Raw genomic sequence first — 18,125 nt, forward strand, 5'->3', positions numbered from 1 at the left:
ATGGCTATGTGACTGGCTTATGTACTTACGAGACTATACTTTATATTGTTGTTTTAGAGTGCACTGGTGGCTCAAGCCTGTAATCCCAGCACTTTGGGAGGCCGAGGTGGGTGGATCACTAGGTCAAGAGATCGAGACCATCCTGGTCAACAAGGTGAAGCCCCGTGTCTACTAAAAATACAAAAAATTAGCTGAGCATGGTGGCATGCACCTGTAATCCCAGCTACTCGGGAGGCTGAGGCAGGAGAACTGCTTGAACCCAGGAGGTGGAGGTTGCGGTCAGCCGAGATCATGCCATTGCACTCCAGTCTGGGTAACAACAGCGAAACTTGGTCTCAAAAAAAAAAAAAAAAAAGAGAGAGAGAGAAAGAGACTGGACACAGTGACTCACACCTATAATCCCAGCACTTTGGGAGGCCAAGGCAGGCAGATCACGAGGTCAAGAGATCGAGACCATTCATGGCAAAACCCCGTCTCTACTAAAAATACAAAAATTAGCTGGGCATGGTGGCACACGCCTGAATCCTAGCTACTTGGGAGGCTGAGGCAGGAGAATAGCTTAAACCCAGGAGGTGGACCAAGATTGCACCACTGCACTCCAGCCTGGCAACAGAGTGAGACTCCATTTCAAAAAAAGAAAGAAAAAGAAAAGAGAAGGTGACTGTAAAACAACCTCAGGCAGGTCCTTCAGGTGGCATCCAGAAGCAGGCATTGTGATCATAGGAGATGACAGCTCCCCAGAAGACCATCCAGTGGGACCAGATGTGGAAGTGGAAGACGATGATGTGGATGATCCTGACCCTACATGGACCTAATCTAATGTGTGTGTTTGTGTCTTAGTTTTTAAAACAGAAAAGTTTAAAAAGTAAAAAAAAAAGCAAAAAAAAAATTATTTTTAAACAGAAAAAGCTTATAGAATGCAAATATAAAAAAAAATATTTTGTACAGCTGTACAATGTGTTTATATTTTCAGCTAAGAGTTATTACATAAGAATTGGCCAGGTGCAGTGGCTCGTACTTGTAATCCCAGCACCTTGGGAGGCCGAGGTGGGCAGTTCACTTGAGGCCAGGAGTTTGAGACCAGCCTGGCCAACATGGTGAAACCCCATCTCTACTAAAACACAAAAATTAGCCAGGTGTGGTGGCACACAATTATAGTCCCAGCTACTTCAGAGACTGAGGCACAAGAATTGCTTGAACCCAGGAGGTGGAGGTCGCAGTGAGCCAAGACCACACTACCACACTCCAGCTTGGGTGACAGAGCTAGATTCTGTCTCAAAACAAAAAACAGTCAAAATTTTCTTTAATTTTAATGTTTATAAAGTAAAAAAGTTACAGTAAGTTAAAATTAATTTATTATCTGCTGGTTGTTGTGGCTCACACCTGTAATCCCAGCACTTTGGGAGGCCAAGGCAGGTGGACCATCTGAGTTCAGGAGTTCAAGACCAGCCAGGTGTGATGGTACATGCCTGTAATCCCAGCTACTTGGGAGGTTGAGACAGGAGAATCACTTGAAACTGGGAGGCAGAGGTTGCAGTGAGCCGAGATTATGCCATTGCATTCTAGTCTGGGCAACAAGAGTGAAATTATCTCAAAAAAAATTATTTTCTGAGGGAGATAAAATTGTATAAATTTAGTGTAGCCTAAGTGTACAGTGTTTATAAAGTCTACAGCCCAAACCTACAGTCACGTCATGGGCCGTCACGTCATGGGCCTTCACATTCATTCACTGCTCACTCCCTGACTCACGCTCAGGAACACGCAATCCTGCAAGCTCCATTCATGGCAAGTGCTCTATTCAAATGTACCATTTTTTCATCTTTTATACCATATTTTTGTTGTATTTTTCTATGTTTAGATATGTTTAGAAATACAAATACTTACCATTGTATTATGGTTACCTACAGTATTCTCTCCAGTGACCTGACATACAGGTCGCCTAGGAGCAATAGGCTCTTCCATACAGCCTAGATGTGTAGTAGGCTATACAATCTAGGTTTGTGAAGGTACATTGTTATTTTCATATGATGAAATTGCCTACCAATGCATTTTCAGAATATAGGCTCATCATGGGTGGATCACAAAGTCAGGAAATTGAGACTATCCTGGCCAACATGGTGAAACCCTGTCTCCACTAAAAATACAAAAATTAGCCAGGCATGGTGGAAGGCACCTGTAATCCCAGCTACTCAAGAGGCTGAGGCAGGAGAATCACTGGAACCCAGAAGGCAGATGTTGCAGTGAGCCGAGATCGCACCACTGCACTCCAGCCTGGGCAACAGTTAGACTCTGTCTAAAAACAAATAAAATAATATCATCATATATTGACACATGACTATGTTTGGGAGATTCCTCCATGTAGCTACATGTAGTAACAGTAGCAATTCCTTAATTCTTACTACTGCTTAGTATTCCATTGTAGGAACATGCCACAATTTATTTATTTATTTATTCACTCTACCGATGATGTCTTCATTTGAACAGTTTCTAGTTTGGAGTTATTATACATGGAGCCACTGTGTATACTCTAGAACATGGCCCTTGGTGAACACTGGTGCACATTTCTATTGGGCGTATTCTAAGGAGTCAGCCGTAGGTCACTAAGTTTGTGGTAAGTTGTTACAACAGCATAGGAAGCAGCAGAATCACCTTTCCATATATATATTGGAAACATGGATATCCTCTTTTGTTAGAGGCTTGCCTGATTAAGTCTTTTGTCTGCTTTTAAAAATTACATTGTCTTTCCTTTTTTTTTTTTTTCTTTATGGGAGTTCTTTATATATTGTGCATTCAATCTTTTTTTTTTTTTTGAGACAGAGTCTCGTTCTATAGCCCAGGCTGGAGTGCAGTGGCATCATTTCAACTCACTGCAACCTCCACTTCCTGGATTCAAATGATTCCCCTGCCTCAGCCTCCCAAGTAGCTGGGACTACAAGAGTGCATGCCACTATGCCAAGCTAATCTTTTGTATGTTAGTAGAGACAGGGTTTCACCATCTTGGCCAGGATGGTCTTGATCTCCTGACCTCGTGATCTGCCAGCCTTGGCCTCCCAAAGTGCTGGAATTACAGGCGTGACCCACCAGGCTCATCCTCTGCATTCAATCTTTTATAGATGATACTTATATTCTCCCATTTTACCACTTATTTTCTCTTATTCTCATAATGGTATGTTATGACAAGTTAACTCTAATCATGTATGTATCTAACTTTTTCTTTATGGTTAGAGCTTTTCCTGTACTTTTAAGAACACCTTCCTACAAGGTTGTAACGACATCCTGCATGTTGTTTTCTTCAAACTTTATTATCTTAATTCATCAGAAATCGATGTTTGGGTATCATGCAAAGTAAGTGGCACGTTTACCTTTCTTCTGTGTAGATACTCAAATGATCCAGCATCATTTATTTAAAATAGCATGTTTTCCTCGCTGTATCACAGTGACCTTTGTCATACGTCAGGTGACCGTTTATGTGTAAATCTGTTTCTGGACTCTTTATTTTATTGCTCTACTTTTCCATCTTTGCACCTGCTCATAAAAGAGTTAGGAAATCTGGCCTGAGAATGCTACCCTTTGATAGGCCTACATGGAAGATTGGCCTTTGGTTGGCATCTGAGAACTTAGATTTGGGGAGGGTTCCCACCATTGTCAGAATGGATAAGTTGGCTCACTCCGCCTGAAGTGTTTGTACAAACCATACAGTTTTTTCTCAACACTTGCTTTCATTCTGGGAGTTTGGAACTTGGGTGCCTGAAAAGACCTTAAGAAGAACCCTGGGGCCAGGTATGGTGTCTCATGCCTGTAATCCCAGCACTTTGGGAAGCCGAGGTGGGAGGATCCCTTGAGGTCAGGAGTTCGAGACCAGCCTGGCCAACATGGTGAAACCCTGTCTCTACTAAAAATACAAAAATGAGCTGGACGTGGTGGCGGGTGCCTGTAATTCCAGCTACTCGGGAGACTGAGGCAAGAGAATTGCTTGTACCCAGGAGACAGAAATTGCAGTGAGCCGAGATCTTGCCACTGCAGTCCAGCCTGGGCGACAGAAGGAGACTCTGTCTCACAGCTCATGCCTGTAATCCAAGCACTGTGGGAGGCCAACGCAGGTGGATCACCTGAGGTCAGGAGTCCAAGACCAGCCTGGCCATCATGGTGAAACCTCATACCTAGTAAAAATACAAAAATTAAGGCCAGATGTCGTGGCTCACTCCTGTAATCTGAGCACTTTAGGAGGCTGAGGTGGGTGGATCATGAGGTCAGCAGTTCGAGACTGTCCTGACTAACATGGTGAAATCCCATCTCTAGAAAAAAATAAAATAAATTAGCGAGGTGTGGAAGTGGGCATCTGTAATCCCAGCTACTCAGGAGGCTGAGGCAGGAGAATTGCTTGAACCCAGGAGTTGGAGGTTGCAGTGAGCCAAGATCACACCACGCACTCCAGCCTGGGCAACAGAGCAAGACTCCCTCTCTAAAAAGAAGAACAATAACAACATCCCTGGACACTGAGTCTCTGATGAGCCTCCCTGATAGGCACCATTCCATACTTGTCATAACTCACCAGGAGAGGTAAACACATCCTGTGTGACCCCCAGCCCCAGGCATTCACTAAAGAGAATTCTTGGAAGCTTGTTCCTTCCTTCCTCCAAACTTCACCCCGTGAACATTTTCCCTTTGCTCTTGGTGTACCTTTATTTTGTATCTTTTCACTTGGAATACAGAATTTTGCTTTGTATCTTTTTGCTGTAGTAAATCATAACCATGAGTACAGCTAAAGACCGAGTCTTCCTAGTGAATTTCCCAACCTGAGGAACCCTGGTTTCAGTTTTGGGAAATCCTAACATTGTATCAATACCATACTGTTTTAGTTACTATAACTTTACAGTCATGATCATACTGTTTTAGTTACTATAACTTTACAGTCATGATATCTGGCAGTGGAAGTTTGCCAACTTTATTCTTCTTTAAGATGGCCCTGGCTATTTTCTCCCCTTGAATTTTCTTTTCTTTCTTTTTTTTTGAGACAGTCTTGCTCTGTTGCCCAGGCTGGAGTGCAGTGGCATGACCTTGGCTCACTGCAACCTCCACCTCCCAGGTTCAAGTGATTCTCCTGCCTCAGCCTCTTGAGTAGCTGGGATTACAGATGCACACCACCACACCCAGCTAATTTTTGTATTTTTGGTAGAGATGGGGTTTCACCATGTTGGTCAGGCTGGTCTTAAACTCCTGACCTTGTAATCTGCCCACTTCAGCCTCCCAGAGTGCTGGGATTACAAGCACGAGCCACCAAGGACAATGTCCCCTTGAATTTTCATATCAATTTTAAGATCAACTCGATTTCCACAAAATTAAACCTGTAGGGATTTTTATTAGGATGTTATTTGCTCTTTAAGTCTATTTAAAAGAACTGATATTTCAGCAATTTTGAGTCTTCTAATCCATTAACAGAATATATTAGATCTTCTTTCATTTCTCTCAATTCTATGAATAATATTTTGGGTTTTTTTTCTTTTGTTGAGAAAGTCTTGTATTTCATGTATTACATTTATTGCAAGGCATTTGGTGGTTTTTATGCTAATGTAAATCATATTTTTATTTCTATTTTCCAATTGGGTGTTTTGCTATTTTATAGAAATATAAATGATTTTTATATATTGACCTTATATCTAGCAACTTAATAAATTCATTTATTAATTCTGATAGTCTAACCACACAGCCTTTTGCCCTGTTAATAAACAACCATGTAGTCCACGAACGACAGATTCGTTTCTTCCTTTTTAATCATTGTTTTATTTATTTATTTATTAAAAAAAATTTTTTTTTTTGAGACGGAGTTTCACTCTTGGTACCCAGGCTGGAGTGCAATGGCGTGATCTTGGCTCACCGCAACCTCTGCCTCCTGGGTTCAGGCAATTCTCCTGCCTCAGCCTCCTGAGTAGCTGCGATTATGGGCACGTGCCACCATGCCCAGCTAATTTTTTGTATTTTTAATAGAGACAGAGTTTCACCATGTTAACCAGGATGGTCCCATCTCTTGACCTCGTGATCCACCCGCCTCGGCCTCCCAAAGTGCTGGGATTACAGGCTTGAGCCACCGTGCCCAGCCCTTTTTAATTATTGTTATGGGCTGAATTGCATTACCCCAAAATTCATCTATTTTGGCTCTTCCATCAGTAAGGCAGGCATCTCTTCTCTCTCACTTTAGATTTCTAATTTGAGAATCGGAGAACAGGCAGTCAGCTGACAGTCCAAACAGAGAGACCCCAACGAGGCCCCCCTTAGGAGTCCTGGCAGGAGGGACAGGCATCTCCAAGGCTTCCACTCAGCAGGGCGTGGGAGGCACATTAAATACCCACATCTAAGATCGTTGAGTCCGCTTTCTTCTTGCCCTTTTACATCCTTAGTGAGTTGGGGGGTTTGAGCCTCCAGGACTCTGAGGGAAATAAATTTTGCTCATTTCAGCCACGCAGTCTGTAGTTTCTCATACAGCAGCCCTGGCTGACTAATACAGTCATCTGACTTTGTAACTCACAGTAATTGAAGCAAGTACTACATGCCAGGCACTGGGCTGGGTAGTTTTCATGTGATTTTTTTTTTCCAAGGTGAAGTCAGGCTCTGTCGCCCAGGCTAAAGTGCACTGGCATAATCTTGGCTCATGGCAACCTCTGCCTCACAGGTTCAAGTGATTCTCCTGCCTCAGCCTCCTAAGTAGCTGGGATTACAGGCATGCACCCAGCTAATTTTTATATTTTTAGTAGAGACGGGGTTTCACATGTTGGGCAGGCTGGTTTCAAACTCTTGACCTCAGGTGATTCACATGCCTCGGCCTCTCAAAGTGCTGGGATTACAGGCATGAGCCACCGCACCCACCCTCATATGCTTTTTAAGAAAATCCTTACAATATCCAAGAAGAAATGTATTATTTCCTTAATTTTAACAAAAAGCTAGACCCTGGGAGGTTAAGAAGTGTGTCTAAGCCACACAGAACTAGACAGCAAACTCAAAGCTCATAGCTCATGACCCACTGCTTTCCTAGTCTATCTTCCTAGAAGTGTCAAGCACAGTTATTCTGACTTCAGTCACTGCCCTTTATTTGATTGAAAAAAAAAATTATTTCTGTGTTGGAGAATTTATATATGTAGATAAATATATAGATCATATATATGTATATATGTAACATATATGTGCATGTATATATATACACATACATGCAGATGTGTATTCATCAACATAGATAATTTTTCAATTAAAGAGCAAATGACTGCAGTCAGAATAATTGTGTTTTACAACTCTAGGAAGATAGAATAAAAATAGTATTATATATATAGTTATATATATATATATATATAAATTTTTTTTTACACACACACTCACATGACCTATCTTTGGCTACATTACCCAGACCTATCTCAAGATATAATAGATATGCCAGAGTGACTTATGTTATCACTCAGACCTATCTGAACATATAATAGATATGCCAGAGTGAAGTATCAAACAACATGCAAATTTCTAAAGGATTTCACACAAAAACAGGCATATAACTTTGAATCCCTCGCCTCACTAAGGAGATAAGAAAGAGGAGATTGGAATCTTTCAGACGTGAGTGCTCTGTGTGCCCACACCCTGCCAAGCTGCCAAGTGTGGCAGCACTGGAGATGCCCATCCCTCTCCCCAAGCCCCTTGGGATCTCCCAGTTTAGGCTGTCAGCTGACTCTTTTCTAATATCTGCTGAGAAATCTCAAGTGAGAGAGAAGAGATGGCTGGCTAAGATGGGAGAGCTGAAGAAGTGACGGTGGGGTTGGGTCACCAGTGGTTACAGCATTTGGGGGGCAAAAATGAGTTCATGTTTTCTAAAGCACAGATGTGGGCCTCCTATGAGGGGTTTATTTTAGGTCCTACCCAGAAAGGTAAACTACAGGGGCAAAAATAGCTCCACAAATAAAAGAAGTAATTATAAGATTTCTAGCTCCCAAGGGAATAAACTAGCAGCGAGCCTGGAAATGTATTGTCTACGTGTGAGAGAATGGAGGGGCGTAACGTAGAGTCAGCCTTAAAGCCCAGCAGCCCAGAAAATGCTGTGCCGCCTGACAGTCCCTGATGGGGAAGGACTTGCTTGCTCCCTGCCTCTTCCCTGTCTCACCTTCATAGCAGCAAATTAAGGGGAGAAGTTAAGAGGGAGAAGGAGGCTGGGGCAGTGGCTCATGCCTGTAATCCCAGCACATTGGGAGACTGAAGTGGGTGGATCACCAGAGGTCAGGAGTTCAAGACCAGCCTGGTCATCATGGTGAAACACCGTCTCTAGCAAAAATACAGAAATTAGCCGGGCATGGTGGCAGATGTCTGTAGTCTCAGCTACTCAGGAGGCTGAGGCAGGAGAATTGCTTGACCCCGGGAGGTGGAGATTGCAGGAAGCCAAGATTGCACCATTGCACTCCAGCCTGAGCGACAGAGCAAGACTGCATCTCAAAACAAAGGATAAGGAGGAAAAGAAGGAAAGCTAGCCTCACCTTCTTGGCCTCTGCTGGCCTTCCCCAGCTGCGTGTGAGGGCAGGGAGTGGAGGGAGAGACAGAGTTGCCTCAAATTTAAATCAGTTTGAAAGTTTTGATTGATACATGGAGGTGAACACATTAATTACTAACTCAGGATTCTTTGTAATACCTAGAAATTAGAAAAGTCATCTGGGACAAAGAAAAAACTAGCCTCATTCAACAAATGTAATAGATGTTTTTAAAAGATGATTAGAAACTATGAGATAACACTATACACCCATTAGCACAGCTATCTAAAAAGGACAGATAATACCAAATGGTGGTGAGAATGTGGTTTCTTCTGGGAATACAAATGGTACAGCCATTTGAGGAACAGTTTGGCAGCTTCTTAAAAGGGTAAATATAATCTTACCAAGCAATTCAGCAATTTCACAACTAGGTAACTACCCAAGAGAGAGGAAAATACATGTTCACAAAAGAGCTTTCACATGAATGGTTACAACAGCATTATACACAACATAATAGCCCCAGACTGGAAACGATGCTAATGTCAATCAGCTGATGAATGGATAATGAAAATGTAACATATCCATATAATAAAATACAATTCAACAACAAAAAGGAATGAACTATTACTACATGCTGTAACATGGGTGGACATTACACCAAAAGCCTTATGCTGAGTAAAAGAAGCCAGATGCAAAAGACTGCATAGTGTATGATTACATTTACATGAGGTGTCCAGAAAGGGGCAATTTGTAGATTAGTGGTTACTTGGAACTGGGTGAGAAAGTAGGGATTCACTGCAAACAGACCCAGGGAAATATCATGGAAATATTCCAAAGCTAGATTGGAGTGATCATTTCACAACTCTAGAAATTAATCTAAAATAACTGAGTTATACACTTACAATTGATTAAATTCATGGAAGGTAAAATTATAGGCTGGGCTTAGTGGCTCACATCTGCAGTCCCAGCACTTTGGGAGGCCAGGCCAGGAAGATCAATTGAACTCAGGAGTTCAAGGCCAGCCTAGACAACATAGTGAGACCTCCAGCTCTATTTAAAATAATAATAGGCCGGGCATGGTGGTTCATGCCTGTAATCCCAGCACTTTGGGAAGCTGAGGGGGGTGGATCACCTGAGGTTGGGAATTCGAGACCAGCCTGACCAACATGGAGAAACCCCATCTCTACCAAAAATACAAAAATTAGCCAGGCATGGTGGTGGCACATGCCTGTGATCCCAGCTACTTGGGAGGCTGAGGCAGGAGAACCATTTGAATCCAGGAGGCGGAGGTTGCAGTGAGCCAAGATTGCGCCACTGCACTCCAGCCTGGGCAATCCGAGCAAAGCTCCATCTCAAAATTATAAATAAATAAACATTCAGACCAGAGCACAGTGTGACAATGGTAATACAGTTATTGATAAAACTATGAAAAGATGCTCCTAATTGTAAAAATGATAATAATATAACAAAATTATAGCTCAATAAAGCTATAAAAAACAACCAATGTGGTGTCAGAGATAGGGAACCATAGATAAAACGAGATGGCAATATATTTACAATGAGTGAAGCTGGAGGATGGATAATGGAATTGAGGAGCAGTTCAAAAACTAGGTACCTACCCAAGATACCTATATGCTATTACACTATTCCTACTATTTGCATATATGTTTGACATTTGTCAAGGTAAAAAGTTAAAAGATAACGAGTGATGAAATTAAAATTGCTCTATAAAGACATACTTCGTTAACTATTTAATATAATCCAATATAATTATTATATGTACATTTAATTTTTAAGCTATTCCATTAAAGGTGGCAGTATTCAACAGAAAATTGGCCAAGGAGATGCAAATGACTGCTGTTAGCTAGATCTACATTTACATGTTGTGTTCGACAACTTTAATAGGCCGAATACAACTCAAAAATCGCGGTGTCGAGAAATCACAAAACTGAAAGAGACCTGGAGAGGTCATCAGGTGACTTCAGCTTCTGAAAGGTTCTCACACAATAAAGCTATCTTTTCCATTTTAAATAGTAAGAGCTGTACATAGCAGAGTTATTCAAACTCTCTTTGGTATTTTAGGTCAACACAGTCTGGCTGTGTTCATGAATACCTTCCTTTAATCTAACCACAGCCAAGTCAAACAAAGCGTATTCACAAGCCAGGAGCAAGTGATATGTCTATGATATGCCTGGTTTTTAATAAAGAGAAAAAAATGAATGAAAGGAAATTATTGAGGAATTAAATACATGTATTATTAGAGCGTTTTTAAAGAGACTTTGTTGAAGACATCATGATATCCAATTGGCTCATGGGCCAATGTACTGAACATGCAAAGCTGATAACTAGAGAAAAGGACTTACCTGGAGGGTCTGCCGTGGAATCGTTGGCAGCAAGATAGCACCATCTGTTAGAAAAAAGAAATGTCAATTACCATTCAAGTATTTTTTTATCTAAGTGAAAAATCTTAAGTCTTTCTAAAGGACCCAATAAAGAATCCTGTTAGAATTAGAAGCCAGAAGTTCAGTGGAACAAGCACCAAATTGTGTTTATACATCACATTGCCCCCGGAAACAATCTATTTGTGTAGCCTTGATTGTTACACACACACACACACACACACACACACAAAATCTACAAGTCATTTAATGTTTGAAATGTCTTTGAAATATCATCACCTTTACTTCATTATTTTAGACTCTGAAACAGCTACTTATAGCCATGCAGAATGTGTTTCACTGTCTTCCTGCAAATTTCCAGTCTTGATAGTTATTCTACTCCTGGAAACTGCTACCAAGTCTGATAGGACTGTCAGTAAGTGTTGCACAGGATATTAAAACCCTCTTTCAAAAACAGAAATAAAAACACATTCCTATGGCAATGTCAACACTTGGAAAAGATGATATGTTTGTTTTGTATTTTGAACAAAATTCCTAGACTGTTACAATGTGCAAGCATGTGAACGCCAACATGCCTCAACTTCCTACCAAAGCTCGAGAAATACAAGCGTGAAAAATTGTATTACCACCACCCACAAGTATCCAGAAGTCAGTCCTTTAAATCCAAATTTTCTTCCCCAAGGTTTCAAGTTCCTAAAAACAATGCTTTTAAAATCATTTTCTGTGCTAAAAATAGATTAAGTGGATAGTTCCAACCGTGAGCACAGAAAGTTCTCCAGTCCTTTCCTGGAAAGTATCAGCTATTACGCAAAACAGGTATTTTTAAAACTCTGTGTAACACGTAGTCTTTTTAGAGCTGGAAATTCCTGTCTTTCAAATGTATGAGACCTAAATTTACACTTAGTTTTGAAAGAAAATGTTCTGGAAGAGTTAACATACATATACTACAAAAAGTTGGGGTGTCTTTTATATTAAATAAATGTACCATAGAAAATCCTTCCAAAATTCTCTCTACAATTTCTGAATTCAGCTTGTTAACCATCATCTAAGTGCTTGCAGTTATAAACTTTCAGATTCAGTGCTGATTCCTCTGTCCGATTATTCACTCAATCTGTCCAACTTAGGAAGAACCCATTTGAAAGAGTCAATGGAAAAGTTATTTGGCATGAGTGAATGTCGTGGCTGGTTTGATCTTCCATCCAGACCACTGGAACTTTCTTCGTAACAGCAATAAGGCTGTGTTGCTTTCTTATCATCTGTGTGTTCACTGGAGTGGAATTTTCATTTCCTCAAGAGCTTTCCCTTTGCATTCACAAGTTGGCTCACTGTTTGGCACAAGAGACCTAGTTTTCAGCCTGCCTTGGCTTTCAACATGCCTTCCTCACTAAGCTTAATCATTTTTAGCTTTTGATTTAAAGTGAGAGGCATGTGACTCTTCCTTTTACTTGAACACTTAGAGGCCACTAAAGGGTTATTAATTGGCCTAATTTTAATATTGGTATCTCAGGGAACAGGGAGGTCTGAGGAGAGAGAGAGATGAGGAAACGCTGGTTGGTGGAGTTGTCAGAACACACATGTTTATCAGCTAAATCCACTGTCTTATATGAATGCAGTTTGCAAAGCCCCAAAATAATTACAAATGTTAAAGATCACCGATCACAGATCCACAGAACAGATATAATAATAATGAAAACATTGGAAATATTGCAAGAATCACCAAAATGTGACACAGAGACACAAAGTAAGCACATGCTGTTGGAACAATGGCACTGACAGACTGGCTTGACACAGGGTTACCGAAAACCATCAATTTGTAAAAACCATAATATTTGTGAAGCACAATACAGCGAAACATGATAAAACCAGGTGTTTTATATATTCGAGGTCGTATAGTATTTGCCTTTCTGTGCCTGGTTTATTTCACTTAATGTCTTCAAGCTTCATCCATGTTTTTGCAAAAAAACAGAATTTCCTTTCTTTTTTAAGGCTAAATAGTATTCCATTGTGTAATATTGTATTAGTCCATTTTCCTGCTGCTGATAAAGACATAACTGAAACTGGATAATTTATAAAGAAAATGAGGTTTAATGGACTCACAGTTCCACAAGGCTGGGGAGGCCTCACAATTATGGTGAAAGGTGAAAGGCATGTCATACATGGCAGTAGGCAGGAGATAACTGGTGCAGGGAAACTCCCCTTTATAAAACGGTCAGATCTCGTGAGACTTAACTATCATGAGAACAGCATGGGAAAGGCAAACACACCCATGATTTAACTACCTCCCACCAGGTCCTTCCCATGACATGTGGGAACTGTGGGAGCTACGATTCAAAATGAGATTTGGGTGGGGTCACAGCCAACCAAACCGTATCAAGTATATATACCACATTTTAAAAATTAATTTCTCTAAATTAAGAACATTAATCTGGGAAATTTTAAAAAATAATTTATTTATTGATGGACACTTAGGTTGATCCCATATCTTAGCTATCGTGAATAGTGCTGCAATGAACATGGGAATACAGATATCTTTTCAACATACTGATTTAATTTATTTTGCATATATACCCAGTAGGGGGATTGCTAGATCATCATTCTATTTTTAAGGTCGTTCTAATTTTGAGGAACCTCCATAATGTTTTCCATAATGGCTATACTAATTACCTTCCCACTGACAGTGCACAAGATTCCCTTTTCTCCACGTCCTCTCTAACACCTGTTATCTTTTGTCTTTTTGATTGTTCTAACAGGTGCTCTAACAGGGTATCTAATTGTGGTTTCAATTCAATTCACATTGCTCTGATAATTAGTGATATTGAGCATTTTTCAATACACGTATTGGTCATTTGCACATCTTTTTTTTTTTTTGGTATGGAGTCTCACTCTGTCGCCCAGGCTGGAATACAGTGGCACCATCTCAGCTCACCGCAACCTCCTCCTCCTGGGTTCAAGCAATTCTCCTGCCTCAGCCTCCCAAGTAGCTGGGACTACAGGCATGTGCTACCACACCTAGCTAATTTCTGTATTTTATAGTAGAAACGGAGTTTCACCATATTGGACAGGCTGGTCTGAAACTCCTGACCTCGTGATCCACCCACCTCAGCCTCCCAAAGTGCTGGGATTCCAAGCATGAGCCACCGCACCCAGCCTGTATATCTTCTTTTAAGAAATGTCTATTCAGATGCTTTGCCCATCTTTTAGTTGGTTTCCTACTTTTCTTACCAATGAGTTGTTTGAGTTTCTTATGCATTTTGGATTTTGACCCCTCATCACATGTATGCTTTGCAAATATTTTCTTTTTCTTCTATCTTGTTGGGTTTTTTTTCTTTGCTTTGCAAATATTTTCTACCAATCTGTAGGTTGTTTCTTCACTCCTGAAAGTTTCCTTGGCTGTATAGAATCTTTTTAGTTTGACCACAAACTAAATTACAATCCCAGTGGTCTATATTTGATTTTGTTTCCTGTGCTTCTGGGGGGTCATATCCAAAAATATCATTGGCTAGACCAATGTCATGCAGCTTTTCTCCTGTGTTTTCTTCTATTAGGTTTATAGTTTCAGGTCTTATGGTTAGGTCTTTAATCCATTTTGAGTAGTTGATTTTTGTATATGGTGTGAGACAAAGGTCTAATTTAGTTTGTCTGCCTCTGGAGAGCCATTTGTTCCAACACCATTTGTTGAAGAGACTATCCTTTCCCCATTGTGTGTTCTTGTCACCTTTGTCAAAAATCAATTGACCATAAATGTGTGGATTAAGAAATGTCAGTAACAGTTTCTTTGCCTCTCTCTGAAGTTTGTCAGTTTCTAAAGTGATGTTATAGCTTTAAAAAAAAAAAAGTTAAAAAGCTGAGTGACTTTATTAGAGAGATCAGTTGTTTATGAGTATTTGCTGTGAGTCAACACAGATTAGTATCTTACAGCTTTTTTTGAGTCAAATTGTTTTTGAAACTGATATACATTTTCTGATTTTTATTTCCTCTTTTCAATTTTCCTCATCTGTATTTAGAGAATCAGAAACTAGTCAATTCCACCTCTAGAAGAGGTCAGGCCACGGCAACATCGTAAGCTTCATTTTCTCTCCTCTAGACATCTCTCTCTTCTGCTGGGTGCCTTTTTCAGCTTTTCTTTCTTTTTTTTTTTTTTTTTTGAGACAGGGTCTCACTCTATCGCGCAGACTAGAGTGCAATGGCACAGTCATAGATCACTACAGCCTTGATCTCCTGGGGCCAAGCAATCCTCCCACCTCAGCCTCCAGAGTAGCTGAGACTACAGGCAGGTGCCAGTTGCACCTGGCTATTTTTTTTTAAGAGATGGAGTCTCCCTATGTTGTCCAGACGGATCTCAAACTTTCCTGGGCTCGAGTAATCCCCTTATCCCCTTGCCTTGGCCTCCTGAACTGCTGCTATTATAGGTGTGAGTGAGCTACCACGTCCGGCTCCTTCCTTTTCTTTGATTCAAATTGAGGTGCCTAAAGTCAACTGACATTTGTTGTTACTTTCTCTACGGCCCTTGTATCTTTACACCTCAGGATGTTGCTTTCTGTATTTATCAACTTGCCAGTCAACTGGCCTAAAAAATCATGTATGCTAATGAAGACCTGACCTGTCACTTGTAGGGCCTTCTGCCTCCACCTGCATCCACTAATCAAGAATCAAATGGTTCTGCTTTTGGAACAGATAAGAAGGAAGAACAATAATTTTGGAAAGGGGATCTCGAATCACATTCTGCAAACTGTTACCTTCACAGCCCAGAAGCTGGCAACTGTAGCAATAGCCAAAAAGCCCTGGTCAGGCCAACGCAACACAGGAGCTGGAAGCCTGGCTGAGCCCTTGGAACTGGAGCGGGGAATGGAGAATAGCCCCAGCAACTCTGAATGCAGAAAAGAAAAGCACTGTTCCTCATTTCTTTCTCTTGGACTTAGAAAATGCATGTTTGGTATCTGCTTGCCAAAAAAAGCTTTTGGAATTTATGTTGCTAGTCTTGGGTTTTGAAGTCTCAAAGGATGTGATGGGAATATTACGTGGATTGAGTTCGTGTGTGTGTTTGATTTTAAGATGACAACTGTGGGCTAGTTAAGACTTTCTGGTTTTGTGATGTGTGGTCCTGTTGTCATTTTTGTTTGGGTTTGATTTTTAATAAGTGGAAAAAGTGGAGGAGAGCCTGGGTAGGAGGGAGATTCAGGGAAAGGCAATCAAAACAATCCTGGAAACTCCCCTAATGTTCAAGGATTTCAAAGCACATGACCGCGGAGGGTCGGTAGGTGAGGAATGAAGGGAGATTTTCCTGTGAATCACGGATTTCCTTGTTATCACAACCCTTCCTGTCAGCGACAACAGTACATGCAGGGTGGGGTTGAAGAGTGAGGTCCTGAACATGAGAGAACCCAGCTTAGTCATGAAAAAACAGTTCCAAGTGTTTAGTACAGCAAAGATCATTCTGGAAGAATTCAGAATATAGCGTGTCCAGAGTTGGCCAAAAGACTTCTGAAGAAGTTTTAAATTTTGATATTCAAATCATTCCTGCCTTTTGTAAAAGTGAAGCCCACTTACTAATCTCTTGTAATGCCATTATATTAGGACCAAAAGCAGGTGTAAAACAAAAACAAAGCATCTCTACTGCTCTGAAAAGTGTTTAGACCGTCTGGTGGGTTGCGTGGGAGCTGATGGAGAACTGAGGTTTGATGACTTGAGTAGACACCATTGAAGTCACTTCATCATGGCCGGGTGCGGTAGCTTACGCCTGTAATCCGAGCACTTTGGAAAGCCGAGGTGGACAGATCACAAGGTCAGGTGTTCAATATCAGCCTGGGCAACATGGTAAAACCCTGTCTCTACTAAAAATTAAAAAAAAAAAAAAATTAGCCAGGTGTGATGGCAGGTGCCTGTAATCCCAGCTACTCAGGAGGCTGAGGCAGTAGAATCACTTGAACCTGGGAGGTGGAGGTTACAATGAGCTGAGACCATGCCATTGCCCTCCAGCCTGGGCAACAGAGCGAGACTCCATCTCAAAAAAAAAGAAAAAGAAAAAAAAGAAAGACACTGCATCCAACTTCCACTCTGCAGCCCCTGTTGAATGAGGGTCTATGCAAAGCCATGCCCCTCAGCCTGTGCACTCAATTGGCTGATGCTCCAGTTTGCTTTCTTAGCAGAGTAGGACATGATAGTTCAGCCATCACTACACACAGCCAGTGTTACATGCATTCACTGGCCTTGATGACAAAATGATGCTGGGAGGCCTTCTTGTCCAAAAATGTTGTTGCCCTTGACCTGTTCAGGGTTTGAGGCACTACAATTAGAGAATTCTTCCTGCATATGCAGTGTGATGAAGCAGAAAAAGCTTGGATTCAGGTGTCAGCAGACTCAAGTTCAAATCTCAGCTCTTCTGCTGACCGTGGACTTTGGTATGTTACTTCACTTGCAAACCTCTGTCTTCACATCTGTTAAAAGGGGATATACAGCTGAGCACCGTGGCTCACATCTGTAATCCCAGCATATTGAAAGGCCGAGACAGGTGGATCACTTGAGCTCAGGAGTTCAAGACCAGCCTGGCCAACATGGCAAAACCCCATCTCTGCTAGAAATACAAAAATTAGCTGGGTGTGGTGGTGGGCGCCATAATCCCAGCTACTCGGGAGGCTGAGACAAAAGAATCGCTTGAATCCAGGAGGTGGAGCTTGCAGTGAGCAAAGATGGTGCCACTGCACTCCAGCCTGGGTGACAGAATGAGACTCTGTCTACAGAATGAGAAAAAGGGCAGGGGTGGGGGGCAGATATGTGTGAAATCTGTGAGAAAATAGGAATTTGTTACATATTATTTCCCTCCCTACTTTTCAGAGTGTAATAGTGTAAATACTCCAGGTTTGAGTAATAGCCTCAGCTCTTACCATCTGGCAAACTGAATGCTTCTGTGGTGAAGTTAATTAACCTTCGGCTTTTATCCAGAATATTGATGGTCTCTAACCACTCAAGGCTGAAATGCTTTCGGCAAAGGTTTCTCTCTTACGTTTTTGTCCTTGCTCTCATAATCTCACTTCTTTAGACCATCCTGAAGAGTAAGGACTATATCTTATTTATTTTTGTATTTCTTCTGCCTGGCACAGAAGGTAACCAATAAATGTCTGTTACACGAATGAACAAATAAATGAAGAGATTCTCCAGGGAGAGCAGAACAAGAGAGGTAATGTGGGTAGAAGGAGAAAGAGGGCCCCAAAGCAAAACAAAGCAACTTTTTATGCCT

General features: G+C 41.2%; 1 long non-coding RNA gene across 1 annotated transcript in view; it reads right to left on the reverse strand.

Annotated features, from left to right (window-relative positions):
- Positions 1 to 18,125, reverse strand: part of LOC103792688 (uncharacterized) — a 99,394-nt gene that overhangs the window by 35,923 nt on the left and 45,346 nt on the right. The window contains exon 2 of the long non-coding RNA XR_008480891.2: positions 10,856 to 10,899. This is a non-coding gene — a long non-coding RNA (uncharacterized LOC103792688). The remainder of the gene's footprint in view (positions 1 to 10,855; positions 10,900 to 18,125) is intronic.

This window comes from Callithrix jacchus, chromosome 4 (genome assembly GCF_049354715.1).
Source record: "Callithrix jacchus isolate 240 chromosome 4, calJac240_pri, whole genome shotgun sequence".
Taxonomy (NCBI): domain Eukaryota; kingdom Metazoa; phylum Chordata; class Mammalia; order Primates; family Cebidae; genus Callithrix; species Callithrix jacchus.